Here is a 20228-nt window from a genome sequence, read left to right as displayed (position 1 = left end):
CTATGTAATACTACATGGCCATGAAAATGAACAAACTACAGCTACGTGCACCTGTATGGGTGAATCTCACAAATATTGAGCAAAAGATACAAGAGATACCTACTGTGTGACTCCATTTATATGAAGTTCCAAACAGACACATTTCATCTACCCCGTTAGAAGTCAAAATGACGGGGGTGCCTGCGTGGCGCAGTCGTTAGGCGTCTGCCTTCGGCTCAGGGCGTGATCCCGGCGTTCTGGGATCGGGCCCCGCATCGGGCTCCTCTGCTGGGAGCCTGCTTTTTCCTCTCCCACTCCCCCTGCTTGTGTTCCCTCTCTCGCTGGCTGTCTCTCTCTCTGTCAAATAAATAAATAAAATCTTAAAAAAAAAGAAGAAGAAGAAGTCAAAATGACGGCTACCCTTGGAAGAAGCTATTGAATGGGAATAGATGTGAGAATGGCTTGTGGGAGGCAGGTGACATTCTCTTTTGGAAGGAGGGAGGTGCCCGTTACAGAGCAGATTCAGTTGGTGAGAATTCATTAAGCTGTACACTTACATCAATAAAAAAAGTTTTTAAAAATATCATCCTTCCCCTGAGAGACTTCCAACATGCTTAAATATTACTCATGAGTGCCACTAGCCTTTGGAAGGGGAAAAAAAAGAGTTAAATGGAGCAGGAGGGGTGAAATGTGAAAGTAAGCCAGAGAGAAGGAGGCGAGATGGTGAGGATGCAGAATAAGACTAGAGGATACCAAGAGCCAGAGATACTACCACTTGTCTTAAAAATGCTATTTTGTGTTATATGCCCCAAATCCCTGACAATAACAAAAGGGTCCAGGACATTTTTTCCACTCTGACATGGGCCTTCTTATTTGGGCTAAGTTTTAGTGCTGCTAAAAATACAAGTCTTCCCTATGGGCAATCAACTACATGTCTTCCAGATTATAATGTGTCTTTCTATTCCATATGCCACCCTGTCATTTCTGTCATTGTGATTCTTCTTTCCTGTGTCATCTTGGGGAGCTATGGGTATATGTATGTGTGTATATGGGGAAGGGGTTGATCCTTACCAATCCCAGTCCTCACAATCTGTACCACTTACCCTGATCACCAATGGAGGCTTCCAACATCATGATCATGTAAAAATCTTTTTCTGCTAGTATCATCCCAGATAGCCTAGCTTCTACAGGGGCAACCACATGATAACTCAAGCCTGGGCTCACTATACATCCATATATTTAATGAGGCACCCAACTATAACCATAAATATATGTTATGTGTAGTTATCACATAATAACAAAGAATCACTAAGATGACACCACTAGAAGTCACCGATCATCACATGTGATTTTGTTTTATAACTATTTTATAAATGTTAGCAGCAATAGGAACCTTAACAAATTACCTCTCCATTTAATCTAGGGAGAAAATTGAGGCCAAGAGAATTGAATAACTTGCTTTAAAATATAAAGATAGTTGTGGCAGAACCAAGACAAAAATCCAGATTTTCTTTTTCCTACCTAGTACCCTTTATACCACATATTTTTAAAAGGCTTCTGTTTACATGTACTGGGCATAAAATGCACATGGTTTCAGCATTCTCCATGTCCCATTTCGATAATAAGCCCCAAGTTCTGATGTCTACATAAATAAGTATCTTGGCTTGTGCCTAAAACAAATGTATTAATATAGTGTTGTTAGGAAGTTTGTGAAGGAAGCTGTATCAGTTAATTTTTTATTTCCTCAATTGTTGAGTTTTCCTTTTTACCTTTTTTGAAACATTTTATTTTTTTTAAAGATTTTATTTATTTATTTGACAAAGAGACAGACAGTAAGAGAGGGAACACAAGCAGGGGGAGTGGGAGAGGGAGAAGGTAGTGGGGCTGAGCAGGGAGCCCGACACGGGGCTCGATCCCAGGACCCTGGGATCATGACCTAAGCCGAAGGCAGATGCTTAATGACTGAGCCACCCAGGCGCCCCCTTTTTTGGAAACACTTTAAAACTTAAAGATACAAAAATAGTATAAAGAACCCCTATATAACTTTGCCCAGACTGATCAATTTTTATTTATTTATTTATTTTTTTTAAAGATCTTATTTATTTATTTGACAGAGATAGAGACAGCCAGCGAGAGAGGGAACACAAGCAGGGGGAGTGGGAGAGGAAGAAACAGGCTCATAGCAGAGGAGCCTGATGTGGGGCTCGATCCCATAACGCTGGAATCACGCCCTGAGCCGAAGGCAGACGCTTAACTGCTGTGCCACCCAGGCGCCCCAAGACTGATCAATTTTTAATATTTGCTACAGTTGCTTTATAATTCTGTCTTCTACCTTCTTCCTCTTCCTCTTTCATCTTCTTCCTCCTTCTCTCTCACCTATTATTATTATTATTATCCTCTGAGAGTATCATTATTAGTATTTTTCTCTGAGTAAGTTACATAAATCATGCCACTGTATCGCAGAACACTTCAGTGTATATTTCCCAAGGGAAAGGATGTTTTCTTACATAACCACAATATAATTACCAAATTCAAGACAATACTATTATCTATTCCATAGTCCACATTACAATTTTTTCAATTGTCCCAGCAATGTCTCTTAGAGCATTTCCCCCACACAGTCCAGGATCCAATCTAATATGACATATTACATTTAATTTTCATGGTTCTTTGTTATCCTCCAATCTGGAACAGTTCTTTGGTCTTTCTCTTCTTTCATGATATTGACATTTTTTTTTTGAAAAATGCAGGTCTTTTTTTGGTAATAGAATGTTCTTTAATTTAGGTTGTATCTGTTAGTTTTTGCTATATAATAAACCACCCCCAAACTTAGCAGCTTAAACAAAAATTTGTTACAACAAAAATTTATCATTTCTCAAATATTCGGTGGGTCAGCTAAATGATTCTTCCGGTTTGCACCAGCTTGACTGGGGTTGGATGGTCTAGGATGAGCTCTCTCACGTGTCTAGCAATTAGATGAATATGAGCTGGGGGGATAAGGATGACCTAGCCATGTGTCTCTCATCATCTGCATTAGTGGGCTAACCTGGGCTCATTCACGTGATGGTGGTCACGGTTCTGAAGCTCAGCAAGGGAGCAAGCCCCAGTGTACAAACATTTCCCAAGCCTTTGCTCGCGTCTTATTTGTTAATGCCCCATTGGCCAAAGGAAGTCACAAGGCCAGCTCAGAGTCAGTGTGGGAGAACACTCTCATAGATCATGGATAGAAAAAATAGAATAACTTGTGGCCATTTTTATCATCTACCATAGAAGCTAAACACAGGGGCTGAAATTTTTTTTTAAGGAAGAATATGCTATTAATAGAAGAAATGAGGAGAAAAGACAAAAGCCCCAAAATAGGGAGGTACAAATACTTAAAATTTATATCCTTGAAAGAATCTGAAATCAGGATGCCACACCACTGAGGGAAAAGGGCCTATAACACAAGCTGCCTTTTTTAAATTGGTCAAAGGGGTCAAATTTAAGAGCCTGTACATGAAGTGTAATGCTCACTCTCTGACAGAGAATTCTGTGCAGAGGAGTATGTCCTTATGGTAAGACGAACAAGAGAGAAAAGATTAAGGGACACTGGCAATCTTTCTCCCTGTTGGGGCAGGGACAGAGAGGCCTGAGACTGTGATGAAGAAGGGAGCGTACACCCATTTTACAGACAACATGAGCAGCTCCTTCATCAGTGCAGAGCACTGCTAGGCAGCAACGGAGGCCCTGAAATACCCAAATTTACCGCTGTTTTTCAAGAAAATATGGAAATCTAGACTGAAATGTGAAATTTCCAGACTCTCTAAATGTTGCTTCAAGTATTTTTAAGAGCACATTCACATGCTAAATTAGGCCCAAGGACCACGCATTTGAAAACTCAATTGTCTAACCAACAATCAAAAAAATTAAACTACAAGAACAGAAAGGGTTTAAATTTTGGATAAATGAAATGCTTATCCAATCACCTTAGACACAATCTCTCTCTTAACCTGTGACTATGTAAAATGTACCTTTATTTATGCTCAGTAACTACAAGACTTAGCATCATATACATAGCATGGATACACCTTTAAGCTCAATAACCATCATCTGCAGCATGATATATTATGCATAGCATAGATGATTGAACCTTGTAATACTGCCATATGCAGACCTTCCAAAGGTAATGGAAAACTGACAAAGAATAAGACCATGACACAATTTCTGAAATCAAAAGCCTGAGTTTATTTCTTAAGGGAGAGAGAGTTTTACTGGTCAGGCCCAGTCTCTCTGAGCAAAACAAACTGCTGATTTAGGGGATGGGTTTGTTTTGAGGTTACACTGTCAAAGATACAGGAGTGGTCAATCTTGGAAACATGTTCAAAGTCAGCGGCTTCCCATTAGGTGACTGTCAAAGTGTGAGACTGACACTGAATGGCTGGCTTTCAGATAAGACAGCTAGACAGCTTTAATTCTTGTTTTGGGGTTTGATTGTTACTGTGGCTAGAGCATGGGCTGTCTCTCCCTAAGAATGTGAGGGCTTTTGTGAATTATTGGAATTAACTGTGTAGAACTAATGTGGGACACTGCAAAGGTTACACTGTCATGGCCTCATGCGGGCATAGATGCTATCTACCAATGGGCTATGAGCTTATTACCACAAGGGGTGTGGCTCCTCTGTGACATCATGGCTCCCCAAGTAGAAAGTCAAGGCCACTTCTCATCTCAACCTAAGAAGAGCTCTATCAATGCAGACAGGTGGCTCTTGCTACTCTGAAAGGTGATGTGAACCCTCATCTACTACCCTCATGAACTACAAAAACCATTAAGTCCAAAAAATGGTATTTCATTGAAAGCATAGTCTCTCTGATGCCCCAATACTGAGACAAAAGGGGTGAATAAGAGAAAGCATGGGATACTGAAGAGGAACAGAAGGGGAAAAAAAAAGAAACCAAAGTAAAGGTAGTCTTGTATCTTATTACAACTACATTTGGAATCAGAGAATAGATTAAAATTCAGGCAGCCAGATAGTGTTCATTTTTTATATATTCCTGTGAAAGAGTTCCTAAATCCCATGATGACTTTTTCTCCTTATTAATAGCATATCCCTAGCTTCAAATAAAATAGGATGTGGGATATCCCTTTACAAATATGAAGCCAAGTTAGATCTTATATGAGATTCCCCTCTCCTGCCTTCTCATGTAAAGAGGGTCACAGGGAGTTTCAGAGAATTGGGAGGTCTCCAAAAAGGGCCATAGGGAATAGGTGAGACAAGAAGAACCTTGCTGGGTGTTCAGTGCCAAATGACAATGCCATGTATTTCAATCAGTCTTACATCTATCTGACCCTTTCAGTGGGAAATCTGCGTCCCCCCCAAACCGACAGGCTACAAGGAGTGGCTTTAAAGCAACATAATAAGAGAATGTGTTGTTTCTCATAACTGCTTGTTCATCCATCCATTCCACAAACATGGAGCATTTACTAAAAGCATAGGCTTCAGAGCAAAATAAAATTCATCCCTGGGCTCAAAGCACCACAATCTTAAAAGAAAAAGAAAGACACAGATACATAGACATACCAGTGAGTACAGAGGTAGGATCACTGTCTGAAGCAGGGAGGTATTTAAATAAGTAACACTCCCTGTGGGTTTTGAGAATTCACCAAGGTGGTATTTGAATTGGATCTAGAAAGAAGAGAAATGGCTTTCCAGGAATTTTTGGGTAAACCATAGGATAAAGCTTCATGGTGGGAAATGGAAATTTAAAAGTTAGTCTTGGATTTGTCAATAGATTCTTAGTTCTGGCACCAAAAGCACAAGCAACAAAAGAAAAAGTAGTTATCGTACTTCATTAAAATTAAAAACTTTTGTGCATGAAAGGACACTATCATAAAAGTGAAAAGACAACTTGCACAATGGGAGACAATATTTGCAAATCATATATCTGATAAGAGTCTCATATCCAGAATGTAAAGAGAACTTTTAGAACACAATACAAAAAACAAAACAAAACAAACAAACAAACAAAAAAACCAATCCTAAGGACAAATGAGCAAAAGGCTTGAATAGACATTTCTCCAAAAAAGATACACAAATGGCACATAAACACATGAAAGGTACTCAACATCACTAGTCATTAAGGAAATGTAAGTCAAAACCACAGTGAGTTACCACTTCACATGCACTAGGATGGCTATAATCAAAACACAGAAAATTGCAAGTGCTGGCAAGGATGTAGAGATATTTGAACCCTCATACTTTGCTGGTGGAAATGTAAAATGGTGCAGCCCCTGGCAAAACAGTGCAGCAGCTCCTCAAAAAGTTAAACATAGAGTTACCATATGACCCCGCAATTTCACTCCTAGGTAAATACCCAAAAGAATGGAAAGCAGGTATTCAAATAAAAACTTGTATACAAATATTTATAGCAGCACTATTCACAATCACCAACAGCTAGAAACAACTGAAATGTTCATTCACTGATAAATGGATAAACAAAATGTAGCCTCTCATACCATGGAATATTATTAAATAGCCACAAAATATATACCCTTATAGAGGTAATCTTAGAAGGTTTTTAAGAGTAACACTGCAGTTTAGTATTTGAGAAAGAGTCTGGGTAATTGTAAATAAATTACTGAAGAGGGAATGGTGACAGGGAGGTCAGTTGCAAATGATTCCAGAGACGATGAGGGTTTGAATTAAGGCATCGCAGAAGAGGTGGAGAAAAGAGGCTGCCATGAGATAAGCTTTGAAACAGAATGGATAGCAGCTCAAGACTGGATATAATGGTGAGATATTATAAGGAGTTGGGGACACAGTGCCGGGAGAAGTAGACGGCAGTATTATCAACACTGAGTGATATATTAAGAACAGGTCTGAGGGGAGTCCTAAAACTTAAGCAGCTGCACATTGGGGGAAGGTATGTAGACAATGGATTAGTAGTACAGCTGTGAGATCTGGGCCAAGACTGAACTTTTAGAGGGCTAAGAAACAATTGCCTCTTTTGACCAACACCAAGGAAAGTGGGTCCATTCTGGGCCCATGCATCTCATCACTTTCCAGATCAGTGATCATAGGTTTTACAGAATGAACGGCAACAGTCTCAGAAGCTCTAATTGGTTTATTCACTCTGGTATTGATGTTTTCTGAAGTGAAGGACCTTGCATCGAATCATTGTTTTTTCCTGGATCAGCCAGAGGATTTAAGTGGCACTTTTCACAGAAGAAATGGGGAGGCTGGAGGAGCTGCTGGTTTGCTTTTGTTGGCTATCAGGCACTCCTGCAGTAGTCATGCACTCTGCAAATGCTACTGTAAAGAATGCTAATTGCAGCTGGAAGAACAGTGTCAACAAGGCACTACTTTCTGGTCATATGAAGAAAATGAAGTAGGGTAGGGAGAATGAGCAAGGTCAGTTGGGGTCATTCAGTTGGGGTCATTCAAGAGATGCAGAGTGCCTGAAACAGAGAGAATGTCAGCAGTAGGGGTGGAAAGAAAAAACTGGTCATAAGAGGGTTTTCTGAGGTAGAACACATAGGATTTAGTGAATGGATACAGAGTGGTGAGAAAGATTATGAAAGGCTGAGAAACAGTGGAGGGTGGAAAGTGGATGATGGATACATGAGGAATAGACACGAAACAGGTCTCAGGCAGGTACAATCCTTGCTGGAGAGGATGAGCACATCCCTATTTAGAGAGTTAGCTTTCTCTAAAGAGAGTGAACAGGGGGGCACTATGAATGTGTGCATGCAGTAGATGTGACGGTGAAACCTCAGTGGGGATGAATAAAGACAGCATGATGGCGGAAGCCTGGTCATGACACGGGGAAAGGGCCATTTTGGACAGAACCATCTCAGTGTATAGAGGAGGATGCGTTGACCACACAAGTCTACTAGAGGGTATCAAGGATGTCCTCTTGGCCCAAGCATGAGTCTGCATGTCTAATACTAAAGTGTTGGAATCAGGGGCACCTGGGTGGCTCTGCAGGTTAAGCGTCTGACTCTTGGTTTCGGTTCGGGTTATAATCTCAGGGTTATGGGATCAAGCTCTGTGTTGGGCTCCACACTCGGCGGGGAGTCTGCTTGAAGATTCTCTCCCTCAGCCCCTCCCCCTCCATCTAGCAAATAAATTAAGTAAGTAAGTAAGTGTTGGAATCATGCTTCTTTCCCCAGCCAGCAATGTTACTATGGTCAAAAGCCCCATTAAGACAGTGGCCCTCAGGCTTTTCTTATTTTCTTTACAGTAGCATTTGCAGAGTGCATGACTACTGCAGGAGTGCCTGATAGCCAACAAAAGCAAACCAGCAGCTCCTCCAGCCTTCCCATTTCTTCTGTGAAAAGTGCCAGTTAAGTCCTCTGGCTGATCCAGGAAAAAACAATGATTCGATGCAAGGTCCTTCACTTCAGAAAACATCAATACCAGAGTCAATAAACCCTCATAAGATCAAATACTTCTGTGGTCCACAACTACTGAAATAGCAGTCAATTTGTCTCCATGCACCAGGCTTGCTTCCTTTCAATTCATTCTTCAAACTTTAGCCAGAGATATGAATTGTGTTTTGATATTTTGGGTGTTATTGCAGTGTCTAGCATTGTGTTTAGCAAGTAATTAGAGTTAAATACTTAAGGATTGACAAAAATGAATTTTGATCTTTCACTTACTTTAACCTTTTAGTGGCTCCTCAGGATAAAGTCCAAATTTGAGCATGGTTTGCAGGGCAGTGAGCCATCTAGAACTGACCTAGCTTTCTGCCATCTGTTTTGACTACTCTCTTGTATTTCAGAAAATGGTCTAAACCAAGCTTGGGAAGGTAGACTGGTGCTAGAGTGCTTGGTTTCCTATAAACCACATTAGATGCCTCACTCCTTGATTTCAAAAGTCTGATGTCTTCATCCTATCACCCAATTCCACTTCTAGATATCTGTTCAACATATGTTGTTGTTCACCAAAGCCATGCACAAGGATGTTCATAGCAGCACTGTATACAACAGTCCCAAAGGGGAAATAACCCAGTTCATCCACATGAACAGGAATCAACGTGGTATCCCCTTAAAAGGCAATACTGTGCAGCCATGAGACAAAAGTAACTACAGCTAAATGTAACAACATGAATGCCTCTCACAAACATAACACTGGGGAGGAAAGCCAGGTACAGAAGAGCATGTGCCATATTAGTCCAAGTTTATAAAGTATAAAGAATCAAAATTAAACTATGATGTTACAAATTAGGACAGGGTTACCCTTGCAGAGGAGAAGGGTAGGTTCCTCTCTGGAACAGGACACAGGTAGGCTTCTGGGAGGCAGGTCACACTGTTTCTTGATCTGAACAACAGTTGCATGGGTGTTCGCTTTGTGAAAATGTATCCATCTGCACACTTAGGATTTATGCACTTTTCCTGTCATACCACAGTTGTTGACAATTTTAAAAGTTCTCTGCCTTCACACTCTGCATCCCTCCTTTTTTGCCTAAATAATTCTTGCTCTTCCAACTTTCAATATCCCTTTCTCCAGAAGCCCTTTCTTGAATTCCTAGACTATTTTAGCTCATCCTGCTGTACACTCCAAGTCCCCTGTTGTTCACCTATCTTAACAACTCTCCACATTTAATTACAATTACTTGTTGGATCAAGTTTTGCAAATTGGCTTTATATATCTTTTCAGGCACATTGTGAAAGTGCACAAATTTTAATAGAGGGCATGAGAAGGGAGTAAGATTTAATAATACTCTCCCAAGGGTAGATATCAGCCCCAATATAGTGCGAAAGATAGAAGGGTGAACTAGTTATCTATTGCTTTGTAACAAATGACTACAAACTTAGCAGTTTAAAACATCATACACTTATTCTCTCACAGTTTCTATGCCTCAAAACCCTGGGTACAGATTAGCTGGGTCCCCTACTTCAGGGTCTCACGAAGGTATGATAAAGGTGACACCAGAGCTGCATTCCTTTTGGGAGTCCGAGGTCCTCTCCCAAGCTCACATGGCTGTTAGCTGAATTTAGTTCCTTGCCACTGTAGAACTGAGATCCCCTCTTTCTTGTTCACGTCAGCTGAGGGCCACTCTCTACTCCTAGAGTCAACCCATCTTGTCACACACAGACCCTCTAGCGGGTCTCTCAACAAGGCAGCTCCTTCAAGGCAAGGAGAGTCTCTTGCTCTAGTAGGCTAAAAGGGACTCATATACTGTAAAAGAATTATGATAATGAAATCCTATTACCTTTGCCATATAATATAACCTAATCAAGGGAGTGACATCTTATCACCTTTGTCTTATTATGTTGGCTAGAAGCAAGTCCCAGGCTCTGCCCACATTCAAAGAGAAGGTATTATACACGGGTATAACTCATTAAGGGTTATCTTAGAAGTCTGCCTTTCACAAATAGGTAATATTTAGAGAGTGAGGGAGATCTTATCAGCAGCCCTCAAATCCCACATTATAGATGTGGGAATCAGCCTCCAAGATGGCACCCTATGATCATACCCTTGTATAATCCCCTCCTACATTGAATGAGAATGGTCTATGTGACCAAGAGAAATTGGCAGAAATGATAACATGTGACTTCTGAGATTATATCAGAGAATACCATGCAGTTTCTACCTCTGTCACTTGTTCTCAGAGAAGCTGGCCATTACACCATAAGGACACTGTAACAGCCCTTTGGAGAAGCCCACATGGCAAGGCCTACTGCCAATAAGGTTATGGGATTCAAAAAAAGAGTGCCAATTAAATTTGGATTTCTGATAAACAATGAATAACAGTAAAAGTATGTCCCAAATACTACAGACTTCTATTGCAAAATTATTTATTGTTTATCAGAAATGCAAATTGAACTGGGCATCCTGCGGTATTTATCGTTTGTTTTCCAAACTCTGCTAGCCCTACCTGCCAGCAGCCATGTGAGTGAAACGGATTCCCCAGCCCAGCTTCAATCAAAACTTCAGCTGACTGCAGCCACAGCTGACATCTTGACTGCAACCTTGGGAGAGACCCTGAACCAGAAACTCCAGGCTCAGCTGCTCCTGAATTCCTGACCCACAGAAACTGAGACCATACATGCTTGTTATTTAAAGCCCCAAAGTTTGGGGAGTAATTTATTACACAGGAAGTGATGACTAATACAATAGGTAACTGTCTACCCACTACCTTGCCCAATCAGCCTCTCTCTTCATGAGACACAATCAAGAATGGTTCCATTGTTTAAGAAGCAAATCCCCTTCTTTCGCCGAAGAGTAAGAAAACAGTTCAGAAATGACAGCTCATCATCTATTAATGAAATGCCTCAGTATCTATGTGAATTAAATCTGTCAAACAGGACTTACTGGCTAGGGAAGTCAGAAGGCGTTTTTTGTTGTTCTTGCTTCCTGAAGTTGGCAACAGCAGCTTCAACATAACAAAGCCTGACAGCTAGATTCAGCCTGAAAATGCTGATGATAGGCAAGTGATATCTGTTAGAAATAGAAAGTCCTGCAGTTCCTCAAGCCAAGAGGGGAACGACAAATGCGCATTAGACTACTGAGATCTGCCAGTGTCCACTCTGTCTCTGGAGGGACAGAAAGACGTTTAAAAATGATTTACACATTATTAAACATGTAGCTGGAGAGAAGGGAGTAAACAAAGCAAAGGATCTTAAGACCCATGGTTCTCAACTAAGGGCGATTTTATCACCACCCCCCTTCCCCAGCAGACACTGGGCAATGGCTGGAGACATTTTTGATGGTCAAAATGGGGTGGTGGAAGCTCCTGGCATCTAGTGAGTAGAGGCCAGGGATGCTGCTAAGCACCCCACAGTGCACACGACAGCCCCACACGTCAAAGAATTATCTGACCCAAAATGTCGTCAGATTGAGAAATCCTGCTTAATAAGAGAAATATAGGATTGGACAGAACAAGGGGACACAACAGTGGCAGGCCGGAGCCTCTGCCGTCTCCATGACCTGCGGAAATCAGCACGAACTCACCCGCCAGAAGAATATGAAAATGCGGAGTGACTGGGGGAAGGGAAGGCGCCGAGATGACAGGCTTTCTGCTGCTGCCTGCAAGCGGAGGGCCCCATCGTGTCTACCCCACGGACTCAGAGTTCATGCGGCAGAAGCAGAAAAGGGCCAAAGAGAAGGAGGAACCCAAGTAGCTTTGTGGCTTCGTGTCCAACCCTCTTGCCCTTCGCCTGCGTGCCTGGAGCCCGTCCCACCACGCTTGCGTCTTCTCCTCTACTGCTCACAGGTCCCAGCCCCGATGGCACTCCCTTTGCCCTGAGTCTGCGGCAGGTGCCCTCTGTGCTTCCTTCCCCTCAGGTACCCTCTTTCCCCCTGGGCCACGCCTGGGGTCGTGGGGGTTACCTCTTCCCAGTGGTTTTTTTTCCTGTGGGGCTTACCCCGAAGTATTAAAAGTAGCTTTGTAATTTAAAAAGAGAGAGAGAGAGAGAGAGATGATCTCCTTCAAATTATGACAGGGTTACATCCTGATAAACCCATCATGAGGCGAAACTATCATCAGGTAAAAAGGCATTTACTACACCTAACCTACTGAACATCATAGCTTAGGCTAGCCTATCTTCAGTGTGGTCAGAACACTTGTTTTAGGCTACAGTTAGGCAAAATCATCTCAACACGAGGGCTCTTTTATAATCAAGTATTGATTTTCTCATGTAATTCATTGAATATTGTGGTGAAAGAGAAAAACAGAATGGTTGTCTGAAGACAGAATGACTGTCAGCGTTTCTGTTGTTTGCCCTCATGATCACATGGCTGGCTGGGAACTGCAGCTCCCTGCCCTGCCCAGCATCACAAGAGAGGATTGTATCGCATATTGCCAGCCCGGGAAAAGATCCAAATTCAAAATTCCAAGTATAGTCTGTGTATCACTTTCACACCAACATAAAGTTGAAAAATCACAAGTTGACCATCAGAAGTCGGGACCATCTGAATTCTTTGTTATACTGACAAATCAGATTGATGTAACACTCTGATATTCAGAACATTTCTACTTTGAAAACACTTAGTTCATTGATCCATTGTATACTCTTTCATTCCATATTCATTCATATATTCATACTTCATTCAACAAATTTTTATTGAGTGATTTGCTGTGCCAGGTGCTTTGGGAAAAACTGTGTATAAGAAATTCATTCAGCCATTAAATAAATTAGTAAGCACTTGGAAGTGATATGGAGGAGGAATCAGATGTGTGTTCTTCCCTCAAAAAAACAAAATTTTGAGTTAATACTGAATGCAAATAGAAAAAATACAGGAAAAAAATGAAGTAACACTCTGTTGACTTAATAATCAAAGCTTTGTGTAATTCTAGTAATGGGTCATTTTCTTCAGGCAAACATTTAGAGAGCACTTATCACAAGACCACAGGCCAGGTAAAGGATGCATCACTGGGCTAATGTATGAAACTAGCTGGTCATGTGTGTTTTCACTGACCTCCATTTGTCTTGAATCTTATACAGCATATAGTAATTTATGAAGAGATTTTAAAAAGTGTTTGTGAAAAACAGCAATCGAATGAAATGAAAAATGTCCATGATGACCGAAGAGCTAGCCTTAGGATACAAACATATCTTGCACAAAAACTTCAGCTCAGAAGAAAACATGAACAAGCATTTCAACTTAGCAAAGGTGGGGGCCTGTGAAGGCTCTGAACATGCTTCTTGTGAATGGTGAATTATAACAGTGCTATCAAATCAGAAAATAGGAGGACCTAGGAGTCCCAGAAGAGGTTTCAAAGGCAAGAACGGCAAAGGTGTAGTCCTAAAGCAGTTTGGATGCAGGATGCAGGAAGGAACAGAATAGGATACCGGTGGAAAGGCCATAACTGAAATTTAGAGGATACCCAGTGCTCAATAAGATGCTCGCATCTAAACAAAGGCATGGAAGGAGGAAAGGAGTGAAAGTATCTTTTATATTGTTCAGTACTACTTCAATTAAAACTATTTTTATAGTTTTATAGTTTATCTACCTGCTAGAATGATTTATTACCAAAAAGATAAGCTAGTAAATGTTGGCGAGGATATAAAGAAAAGGGAAAGCTTATACAGTGTTGGTGGGAATGTAAATTGGTGCAGCTACTATGGAAACACTATAAGGGTTCCTCAAAAAACAAGAAATAGAACTACCGTACAATCCAGCAACCTCACTTCTGGGTATGTATCCAAAGGAAATGAAATCATTATGTTGAAGTGATATCTACACTCCAATGTTCTTTGCAGCATTATTCACAATAGCCAAAATATGGAAACAACCTAGGTGTCTATCTACAGATGAATGAATAAAGAAAATGTGTCATATATAAACAAAAAATGTATGATTTCACTCACGTATGGATCTTCTTTTTAAAAAAAGTCAAACCCAGAGAAGCAGATAGTAGATCGGTGGGTGCCAAGGGCTGGGGCTGGGGGTGATGGAGGACGTAGGGAGATGTTGGTCAAAGTGTACAAACTTTCAGTTATAACATGAATAAGTTCTGGGGGTCTAATAAGCATGGTGACTACAGTTGATAATATTGGATTGTATACTTGAACTTTTCAAGAGAATAGATCTTTTTTAAAGGAAGATTTTATTTATTTATTTATTTATTTATTTATTTATTTATTTGAGAGAGAGCACAGAAGTGGGGAGGGGAGGGGCAAGGGGAGAAGCAGACTCCCTGCTGAGCAGGGAGCCCGATGCAGGGCTCGATCCCAGGACCCTGAGATCATGACCTGAGCCCAAGGCAGACACTTAACCGACTGAGTTACCCAGGTGCCCCAGAGACTACATCTGCGTGGTAACTATGCGAGGTGATGGATGTGTTCATTAACTTGATTATGATAATCATTTCATAATGTATACATATAGTAAATCGTTAATTATACATTGTAAATATATAAAATTTTGTCAATTATACCTTAGTAAAACTGAGGGCAGGGAACTATCTTTACAAAACGGGATTCTTAGCTCTCATAACCAGCAAGAGTGTGATTCTAGTTAGAGATACCTGAAGCAGGAGATCTATGTCACTAGGACACTCTATAGATGTCAGCCTTTTTCTTTCTTGCTGTGTTCTCCAAGAAGCAAAACCATGCTTGCTTATAACTGCAGGCTAAAAACGTCACATCTCTAAACCCTACAATGAGCTTCCCCATTCAAAGAGATCCTAGGGAAAGAGTCTAACTGGCTTGGCCTGTGTCAACAATCTGTCTGTTGAATCAACTATCAGGATGTGATGAGATTCTTTGTTTAATGGCCTTCAACCAAAACACATGATTAGACTGAAAAGGAGCAACTACCTGAAAGAAAGAGGGCAAATAAAACTGGACAAAACAATCAATGCCCACAACCTAAAGGTCCCAAAATAGCAGAATGGCTAGATAAATTAGGGTATACCAATATGAAAGAACATTAAGTAGCCATTAAAAATTTTATATTACATTTCATAAATTCAATGAGATTCCAACAAATGCCAATATTTTTTGTCTAGAACTAGGCAAGCTAATTGTAAAATTAAATGAGAAAATAGATGAGAATAGTTAGGCAAACACATGAAAAATAACAAAAGCAATGAAGAATAACAAGTGTTACTATGAAAACATATTTATAATGGCACAGTAATTTAAAAATATGGAACTAGTGTACAACTAGAAATGTCAATGTAACTGAATAGATGAGAAATATAGGATAGAAATACACACGGGAGTTAGCATATGATAGAAGAAGCATTTCAAACCTGTTGGGTAAAGTTGACTTATTAAGAAATGTAGAGATGATTGCGTAGCCCTGTGGAAAAAGAAGTTGGTACTACACTTTACAGTGTGCAGCAAAATTGACTCCAAATGCATCAGTGATTTAAAGGTAAAACTCAGAAATCTTAAAAAGACTTTTAAAAAAATGGGCAAATTGCTTTATTACCTGGGAGTGGTGAAAACTTTCCTGTGATTCATGGGAAGTATATAACTCAGAGGAAAAGTACAAATGTTCTAATGCATATTTTATTTCCTATCTTTTCACAGGCAGCTAAGGATCAGATTCCTAAAGCTCTGGCCATGTCTCCTTATTGTCTATAAACTAGGACATTTCCTTTTGGGGCCCTTTTCTATTCCTACTCTGTAATTTCCATTCCTCTAACCCAATCTTTTTATTTTGGTACCACTTGGTATAAGTTTCCATAATCTGTTTCAAATGTCTTGAAAGGAGGTACATATGGGAAAATAAAGAAATGAATGCAAAAGAAAGAAAAGAGAGTATATGAAGCTGGAAAGAATCAGAGAAAGCATGCTAACTATAAAGGTTGATAAAAGCCATAAATTTTCATCACATTAGAATCTGAGGTTCCTAGAAACCAAGGTATGAAGAGAAAATGAGGTCACAAATACCTGGTTTTCACTAAAGAGAGTGTATATCATTTTCTCTGAGGACATACAGCATTTTCCTGGCACAGTATCCTCAAAGAAATTGAAACCTTATGAGGGTAATAATGCCCAACGCTGAGGGTTAAGTGCATTAAGTATACATAAAAGCCTTTATAAACTGCAAACTCTTTTTTAACACTAATTAAAATGTACCTATCTCTTCTATACTTGCAGATTTGTCTACTGGTAATCCTTCCCTTGTCCTCATTACTCTACCTTTGAATACAATCCATGCTTGGCCAGTCAGCGTGGGGCAGAGGAACCCCAAAAGGACTTAGGCTGAGTCAGAAGATGATATTGGGCGGACACTTGGGAATCCTGGTGCTGATAGGAAGCAGCATGGAAAAGGAGGTATCTATTCCAAACCAGCTCAGTGGGCTAGAAAAGAGTCCAGCTTGTGGAGGAGTCCAAGATGGCAGAGAAGAAGGAGACCTTAGTTTTGTCTGGTCCCAGGAATTCAGCTCGATAGCTATCAAATCCTTCTGAACACCGAGATCTAAGAAAAGAATAGCTGCATCTCTACAAATACGAAGCGACCACTTTCTGCCAAAATGACAAGACAGAAAAAGTCACCTCAAAAAAGAACAAGAGGCAGTACTGACTGCCAGGGACCTAATCAATACGGATATAAGTAAGATGTCAGAACTAGAGTTCAGAATAATGATTATAAAGATACTAGCTAGGCTTGAAAAAAGCATAGCAGACACTAGAGAATCCTTTACTGGAGAAGTAAAAGAACTAAAATCTAATCAAGTTGAAATTAAAAAGGCTATTAATGAGATGCAATAAAAAATGGAGCCTCTAACTGCTAGGATAAATGAGGCAGAAGAGAGAATTAGTACTATGGAAGACAAAATGATGGAAAATAAAGAAGTTGAGACAAAGAGAGGTAAACAACTACTGGACCACAAGGGGAAAATTCAGGAGATAAGTGATACCATAAACCGAAACAATATTAGAATAATTGCAATCCCAGAAGAAGAGAAAAGAACAGAGAGAGGGGGGCAGGAGGTATACTGGAGCAAATTATAGTGGAGAACTTCCCTAAACTGGGGAAAGAACCAGGCATTCAATTCTAGGAGGCACACAGAACCCCTCACAAAATCAATAAAATAGGTCAACACCCTGACAAATAATAATGAAACTTGCAGACCTCAGAGACAAAGAGAAAATCCTGAAAGCAGCTTGGGACAAGAGGTTCATAACCTACAAGGGTAAAACATTAGACTGGCAGCAGACCCATCTACAGAGACCTGGCAGGCCAGAGAAGACTGACATTATACATTCAGGGTGCTAAATGAGAAAAATATGCAGCCAAGAATACTTTATCCAGCAAGGCTGTCATTCGAAATAGAAGGAGAGATAAAAAGCATCCAGGACAAACAGAAACTAAAAGAATCTGTGATCACTAAATCAGCCCTCCAAGAAATATGAAAGGGGATCCTTTAGGTGAAGAGAGAGCCCAAAAGTAACATAGACCAGAAAGGAACAGAGACAATATATAGAAACAGTGACTTTACAGGTAATACAATGGCACTAAATTCATATCTTTCAATAGTTACTCTGAATGTAAATGGGCTAAATGACCCAATCAAAAGACACAGGGTATCAGATTGGATAAAAAAGCAAGACCCATCGATGTGCTGTCTGCAAGAGACCCATTTTAGACCCAAAGACACCTCCAGATAGAAAGTGAGGGGGTGGAAAACCATTTGTCATGCCAATGGACATCAAAAGAAAGTTGGAGTGGCAATCCTTCTATCAGAGAAATTAGATCTTAAACCAAAGACTGTAATAAAAGATGAGGAAAGATACTATATCATAAGTAAAGGCTCTCCCTTAAAAAGTTAAAAATTGAGCTACCCTATGATCCTGCAATTGCACTACTGGGTATTTACCCCAAAGATACAGACATAGTGAAGAGAAGGGCCATATGCACCCCAATGTTCATAGCAGCATTGTCCACAATAGCTAAATCATGGAAGGAGCCGAGATGCCCTTCAACAGATGAATGGATTAAGAAGATGTGGTCCGTATATACAATGGAATATTACTCAGCCATCAAAAAGAACGATTTCTCAACATTTGCTGCAACATGGATGGGACTGGAGGAGATAATGCTAAGCGAAATAAGTCAAGCAGAGAAAAACAATTATCATATGGTTTCACTCATTTATGGAACATAAGAAGTAGGAAGATCAGTAGAAGACAGGGAAGAAGAAAGGGGGGTAAACAGAAGGGGGAATGAACCATGAGAGACTATGGACTCTGGGAAACAAACTGAGGGCTTCAGAGGGGGGGAATGGGATAGGCTGGTGATGGGTATTAAGGAGGGCACGTATTGTATGGTGCACTGGGTGTTATACGCAAGTAATGAATCGTGGAACTTTACATCAAAAACTAGGGATGTACTGTACGGTGACTAACATAATAAAAAAATATTATAATAAAAAATAAATACAGGCTCTATTCAACAAGAAGATCTAACAATTGTAAATATTCATGCCTCTAAATGGGAGCAGCCAATTATATAAACCAATTAATAACAAAATTAAAGAAACACATCGATAACAATACAATAGTGGGGACTCTAACACTCCACTCACTGCAATGGATAGATCATCTAAGCAGAAGATCAACAAGGAAATAAGGGCTTTGAATGACACACTGGACCAGATGGACTCCACAGATATATTCAGAGCATCACGTTCTAAAGCAACAGAATACACATTCTTCTCAAGTGCACATGGAACATTCTCCAGAATAGATCACATACTAGGTCACAAATCAGGTCTCAATTGATACCAAATGACTGGGATCATTCCTTGCATATTTTCAAACCACAATGCTTTGAAATTGGAATTCAATCACAAGAGGGAATTTGGAAACAACTCAAAGACATGGAGGCTAAAGAGCATCCTACTAAAGAATGAATGGGTCAACCAGGAAATTAAAGAATTTAAAAAAATTAATGGAAACAAATGAAAATGAAAACACAACTGTTCAAAACCTTTGGGACTCAGCAAAGGTGATCCTAAGAGGGAAGTACATAGCAATACAAGCCTTTTTCAAGAAACAAGAAAGGTCTCAAATACACAACCTAGCCTTACACCTAAAAGAGCAGGAGAAAGAACAGCAAATAAAGCCTAAACCCAGCAGGAGAAGAGAAATAATAAAGATTAGAGCAGAAATCAATTAAATAGAAACCAAAAGAACAGTAGAACAGATCAATCAAACTAGGAGCTGGTACTTTGAAAGAATTAATAAGATTGATAAACCCCTGGCCAGACTTATAAGAAAAAAGAGAGAGAGAGAAAGGACCCAAAATAAATAAAATCATGAATGAAAGAGGAGAGATCATAACCAACACCAAAGAAATAAAAACAATTATAAGAACATATTATGAGCAACTACATACCAAAAAATTAGGCAATCTGGAAGAAATGGATATATTTCTAGAGACGTATAAACTACCAAAACTGAAACAGGAAGAAATAGAAAATCAGAACAGACCCATAACCAGGAACGAAATTGAAGCAATGGTCAAAAATCTCCCAACAAACAGGAGTCCAGGGCCAGATGGCTTCCCAGGGGAATTCTACCAAACATTTAAAGAACTAATACCTATTCTTCTGAAGCTGTTCCAAAAAAATAGAAAAGGAAGGCAAACTCCCAAACTCTTTCTGAGGCTAGCATTACCTTGATCCCAAAACCAGACAAAGACCCCATCAAAAAGGAGAACTACAGACAGATATCCCTGATGAACATGGATGCAAAAATTCTCACGAAGATACTACCCAATAGGATCCAACAGTACATTAAAAGGATTATTCACCGAGACCAAGTGGGATTTATGCCTGGGATGCAAGGGTGGTTCAACATTC

General features: G+C 40.0%; 1 long non-coding RNA gene and 1 pseudogene across 1 annotated transcript in view; one reads left to right on the top strand and one right to left on the bottom strand.

The window, feature by feature from the left end:
* Positions 1 to 20228, bottom strand: part of LOC103668112 — a 252416-nt gene that overhangs the window by 184601 nt on the left and 47587 nt on the right. The gene's annotated exons all lie outside the window — the stretch shown is intronic.
* Positions 11886 to 12084, top strand: LOC121103516 (annotated as a pseudogene).

The sequence above is a fragment of the Ursus maritimus genome, assembly GCF_017311325.1.
Source record: "Ursus maritimus isolate PB19 chromosome X unlocalized genomic scaffold, ASM1731132v1 scaffold_X1, whole genome shotgun sequence".
In the NCBI taxonomy this organism is placed as follows: domain Eukaryota; kingdom Metazoa; phylum Chordata; class Mammalia; order Carnivora; family Ursidae; genus Ursus; species Ursus maritimus.
The sequence above is the reverse complement of the archived record's forward strand: the minus strand, read 5'-3'. Positions and strand labels throughout refer to the sequence as shown.